We start from the raw sequence: 6,088 nt of genomic DNA on the forward strand, positions 1-6,088 counted from the left end.
ACCTGGGAGCGAAATCGTTTACATCTTTCCCTGCTCTGCAGAGGAAGCTGGTAACCCCTTGCCTAGGAGACCTACCCTAAAGGCTTTAAAACATGAATAAAAAGATGAAAAGAATGATCGCCAGCTTCTATGAAGAAAAAGAGCAGGTCAGCAAACCTGAAGAGATCTCAAACAGCAAAAATTCATCAGACTGTCCTCCTTTACATGATGCTCTCATAGAAGAGACCATTAAAAGTCTCAAAAGAGAGTTAGAAGATAAATGGGGAAAAGGAAAGAGAAGCCTTACAAGGAGCAAACAACTCCTGAAATACGAATTGGAAAAAGTAAAAATTCAGGAAAGTAAGAATTGTGAATTGAAAAATAAAGTATTCACTAGAAAGTAGGATTTGTGAATTGGAAAAAGACAAAGAACTTGCAAGAAAGTAGGATCTGAATTGAAAGACAAAGAACACGCAAGAAAGTAGGATCTGTGAATTGAAAGAAAATAATTCACTAAAAAAAAATTAGTGAAATGGGAAAAATTCCACAGACCAAAACAATACATTTAAAAACTCAATTGGACATATACAGAAAGAAGTAAAAAAAACTAATGAAAATAATTATTTAAAAATTAGAATTGAACAAATAGAAACTAATGATTCATTGAGACAGCAAGAATCAGTCAAGGAAAAACAAAAAAAAATGACAAACTGTCAAAAACCATGAATTATCTACTTGCAAAAACGACAGACTTGGAAAATAGATCTAGGAGAGATAATCTGAGGATTATTGGACTTTCCGAAAACTATGATGAAAAAAAGAGCCTAGATACTATTTTACAAGAAATCATCAAGGAGAACTGCCCAGATGTAATAGAATCAGAAGGTAAAATAAGCATTGAAAGAATTCATCGAACACCTTCTGAAAGAAACCTAAAATAAAACCCCAAGGAATATTGTGGCCAAATTTCAGAACTATCAGATTAAGGAAAAAATTTTACAAGCAGCAAAAAAAAAACCATTTAAATACCGAGGTGCCACAATAAGGATCACCCAAGATCTGCTTGCCTCTACATTAAAGGAAAGAAGGACCTGGAATATGATATTCGAAAGGCAACAAGAACTTTGTGATGCGGCCAAATAAACTACCCAGCTAGCTGAGCATTTTCTTCCAGGGAAAAGATGGACATTTAATGAAACAATATTCATTTGTTTCTGAAGAAAACAGAACTAAACAAAAATTTGATCTCCAAGCATAGAACTCAAGAGATGCAGAAAAGGTAAAAATAACTCTTTGAGAATTGTATTTCTGTTGTGGATATACAAAAGAATACATGTATAATTTGATTGTACTGATATAACATAAAAAGGGAAGTAGATATGGAAAGGGATGATGGCAGAATAAGGTGGGAAGGAGGGATAAAAGAGGAAACCACATCCCACAAAGAGGCAAAGGAAACTTATCATATCTGAGGGAATTTAGAAAGGGGAGGAACATTGTGTGAATCTTACCTCATCAGAGTGGGCTCAAAGAAAAAATAATTGACATTTGTTTTGAGAAAATTCTCTCGCCTCATTAAAAGGGGAGAGGAAAAGGAAAAAGAAAAGAGTAATAAGGGAAGGAAGGGAAAAGACTCAAAGGGGGGGAGGGATTATAAAGAGGGTAAGCATCATGATACAAGAGGGGACATAAGTTTAAAAGGGGAAAGAGGGTTGGGGGAGGCAGAATAAGTAAAGCACAATTAAGTTATTAGGGATGGTAGGAAATACAGATTTAGTAATTCTAACTGAAATGTGAATGGGATGAACTCCCCATAAAGAGGAGGCAGATAGCAGACTGGATCAAAAGTCAGAACCCTACAATATGTTGTTTACAAGAACACATTTAAAGCAGGGAGATACATATAGAGTAAAGGTAAAAGGCTGGAGCAAAATCTATTATGCTTCAGGTGAAGTCAAAAAAGCAGGTGTAGTCATCCTTATCTCAGATCAAGCAAAAGGAAACTACATCCTGCTAAAGGGTAGCATAAACAACAAAGCAATATCAATATTAAACATATATGCACCAAGTGGTATGGCATCCAACGTCCTGAAGGAGAAGTTAAATGAGTTGCAAGAAGAAATAGACAACAAAACTGTAATAGTGGAGATCTCAACCTTGCACTCTCAGAATTAGACAAATCAAACCACAAAACAAATAAGAAACAAATTAAAGAAGTAAACAGATTATTAGAAAAATTAGGTATGTTGGATCGTGGGAGAAAATTGAATGGAGATAGAAAGGAATATACTTTCTTCTCAGAAGTTCATGGAACCTATTCAAAGATTGACCCATATTAGGACATAAAGACCTTAAAATTAAATGCAAGAAAGCAGAAATAGTAAATGCCTTTTCAGATCATGATGCAATAAAACTACACTCAACAAAAAGTTAGGGAAATAGACCAAAAGTATTTGAAACTAAACAATTCATCTTAAAGAATGATTGGGAAGCAGCAAATTATAGATACAATTAATAATTTCACTAAGATAATGACAATGATGAGATATCATACCAAAATTTGTGGGATGCAGCCAAAGCGGTAATAAGAGGGAATTTTATATCCTTAGAGGCTTACTTGAATAAAACAGAGAAAGAAAAGACTAATGAATTGGGCTTGCAACTAAAAAAACTAAAAAGACCAAATTAAAATCCCCAATCAAATACTAAATTGGAAATTCTAAAATTAAAAGGAAAATAAAAATATTGAAAGTAAAAACTATTGAACTAATTAATAAAACTAAGAGTTGATTCTACGAAAAAGCCAATAAAATAGATAAGCCTTTGGTAAATCTGATTAGAAAAAAGGAGGGGAGGAAAATGAAATTAGTGCTTAAAATGGAAAAAGGAGAACTTAACCACGAAGGGAAATTAGAGAAATAATAAGGAGTTAGCTCAACTTTATGCCAATAAATTTGATAACCAAATTTGGATGACTACCTCCAAAAAATATAACTTCCCAGACTAAAGAGGAGGAAATAAATTGTTGAATAGTCCCATTTTCAGAAAAAGAAAAGAACAGGAAAATTAAACAACCCCAAGAAAAATCCCCAGACCGATGGATTAATGGAATTTTCCAAAATTTAAAGAACAATTGGCCCCAATGTTAAAATTATTTGAAAAATAGGGAATGAAGGAGTCCACCAAATTCCTTTATGAACGGACAGGAGAACCCAAACCAGGAGGCTGAAAACAGAGAAAGAAAATTTAGACCATTCTCCCTAAGAAAATTGATGCTAAAACTTAAAAAGATATTAGCAAAACATACAGAAAATCATCTCCAAGATAATACACTTGATGAATAAGATTTATACCAGGAATGCAGGCTGGTTCAATATTAGAAAACTATCAATATAATTGGCCATGTTAATAACCAAATTAACAAAACCATATGATCATCTCAATAGATGGAAAGATTTAAAAATCCACCATTCCTTTAAAAACACTTGAGAGTATAGAAAAAAGGATTTTCCTTAAAAAATCAGCAGCATCTATTTAAACCATCAATAAGACGTAAGGAGACAAACTGCAACCATTCCCAATAAGATTGAGGAAACAATTGCCCACTATCACCGTTACTATTTAATATTGTATTAGAAACGCTAGCTATAGCAATAATAGCTGAGAAAGAGATTAAAGGAATAAGAATAGGAATGAGGAAAACCAAATTATCACTCTTTCCAAGACATGATGGTATACTTACAGAACCCCAAATTCTGCTAAAAGTTATTAAAATAATCCACAACTTTAGCAAAGTTGTGGTTATAAAAAAACCCACATAAGTCATCATAGTGATCTTATATATACAAAAAACCAACAGTCAGAGTTACAAAGAGAAATTCCATTTAAAGTAACTAATGATAATATAAAATATTTAGGAATCTCTCGACAAGGGAAAATCAGAAACTTTATGAGCAAAATTACAGACCATTTTCACAAAATTAAGTCTGATCTAACCAATTGAAAATATGAAATGCTCTTTTGGATAGGGCGAGCAAATATAATAAAGATGACAATACCTAAACTAATCTATTTATTTGGAGCCAAACAACCCAAAAAACTATTTTAATGACCTAGAAAAAATAACAACAAAGTTCAATGGAAAACAAAAGGTCAAGAATTTCAAGGAATTAATGAAAAAAAAATCAAATGAAGGTGGCTGTTGTAAGATCTAAAATTATATTATAGAGCAGCAGTTACCAAACATTTGGATTGGTTAAGGTAGATTAGTTGATCAGTGGAATAGATTAGGTTCAAGGGATAAAACAGTCAACAAATATAAACCTAGTTTTGAAAAACCCAAAGACCCCAGCTTTTGTGATAAGAACTTAATGTATGATAAAAATTGCTGGGAAAATTGGAAACTAATATGGCAGAAACTAGGCATTGATCCATACTTAACGCCGTACACCAAGATAAGGTCAAAATGGGTTCATGACCTAGGCATAAGAATGAAATTATTAAAAATTAGAGGAACAAGGATAGTTACCTCGAGACCTGTGGAAAGGAAGGTCTTATGACCAAAGCAGAACTAGAGATCATTACTGATCACAAAATAAAAATTCAATTATACCAAACTGAAAAGTTTTTGTACAAACAAAACTAATGCAGACAAGATTAGAAGGGAAGCAATAAACTGGGAAAATATTTTTACAATCAAACGTTCTGATAAATGACTCATTTCCAAATATATGAAATTAACTCTATTTATAAAATCGCCATTTTCCAATTGAAAAATGGTCAAAGGATATGAACAGACAATTTCAGATGAAGAAATTGAAACTATTTCTAGTCATATGAAAAGATGCTCCAAGTCATTATTAATCAGAGAAATGCAAATTAAGACAACTCTAAGATACCACTACACACCTCAGATTGGCTAAGATGACAGGAAAAATAATGATGATGTTGGAGGGGATGGGGAAAACTGGGACATTGATGCATTGTTGGTGGAGTTGGAACGAATCCAACCATTTTGGAGAGTAGTTTGGAACTATGCTCAAAAGTTATCAAACTGTGCATACCTTTGATCCAAGGTGTTACTACTGGGATTATATCCCAAAGAGATTATAAAGAAGGGAAAGGGACCTGTATGTGCACGAATGTTTGTGGCAGCCCTTTTTATAGTGGCTAAAAACTGGAAACTGAATGGATGTCCATCAGTTGTAGAATGGCTGAATAAATTGTGGTATATGAATATTATGGAATTTTACTGTTCTGTAAGAAATGACCAACTGGATGATTTCAGAAAGGCCTCGAGAGACTTACATGAACTGATGCTGAGTGAAATGAGCAGGACCAGGAGATCATTATATACTTCAACAACAATACTATATGATGACCAGTTCTGATGGACAAGGCCATCCTCAGCAACGAGATCAACCAAATAATTTCTAATGGAGCATTAATGAACTGAACTAGCTATTGAAAAAGAACTCTGGGAGATGACTAAAACCATTACATTGAATTCCCAATCCCTATATTTATGCACACCTGCATTTTGATTTCCTTCACAAGCTAATTGTACAATATTTCAAGTCTGATTCTTTTGACAGCAAAATAATGTTTTGGTCATGTATACTTATTGTGTATCTAATTTATATTTTAATATATTTAACATCTAAACTGTCATCCTGCCATCTAGGGAGGGTGGGGGTAAAGGTGAAAAATTGGAACAAGAGGTTTGGCAATTGTTAATGCTGTAAAGTTACCAATGTATATATCCTGTAAATAAAAGGCTATTAAAAAAATAAAAAAAGTAAAAAAAAATAGTTGTCTTAATTTGCATTTCTCTGATTAATAATGACTTGGAGCATCTTTTCATATGACTAGAAATAGTTTCAATTTCTTCATCTGAGAACTGTCTGTTCATATCCTTTGACCATTTTTCAATTGGAGAAAGGCTTGCTTTTTTATAAATTAGAGTTAATTCTCTATATATTTTGGAAATGAGGCATTTATCAGAACCTTTGACTGTAAAAATATTTTCCCAGTTTATTGCTTCCCTTCTAATCTTGTCTGCATTAGTTTTGTTTGTACAAAAACTTTTCAGTTTGTTTTAGTCAGAATT

This window comes from Sarcophilus harrisii, chromosome 4 (genome assembly GCF_902635505.1).
Source record: "Sarcophilus harrisii chromosome 4, mSarHar1.11, whole genome shotgun sequence".
In the NCBI taxonomy this organism is placed as follows: domain Eukaryota; kingdom Metazoa; phylum Chordata; class Mammalia; order Dasyuromorphia; family Dasyuridae; genus Sarcophilus; species Sarcophilus harrisii.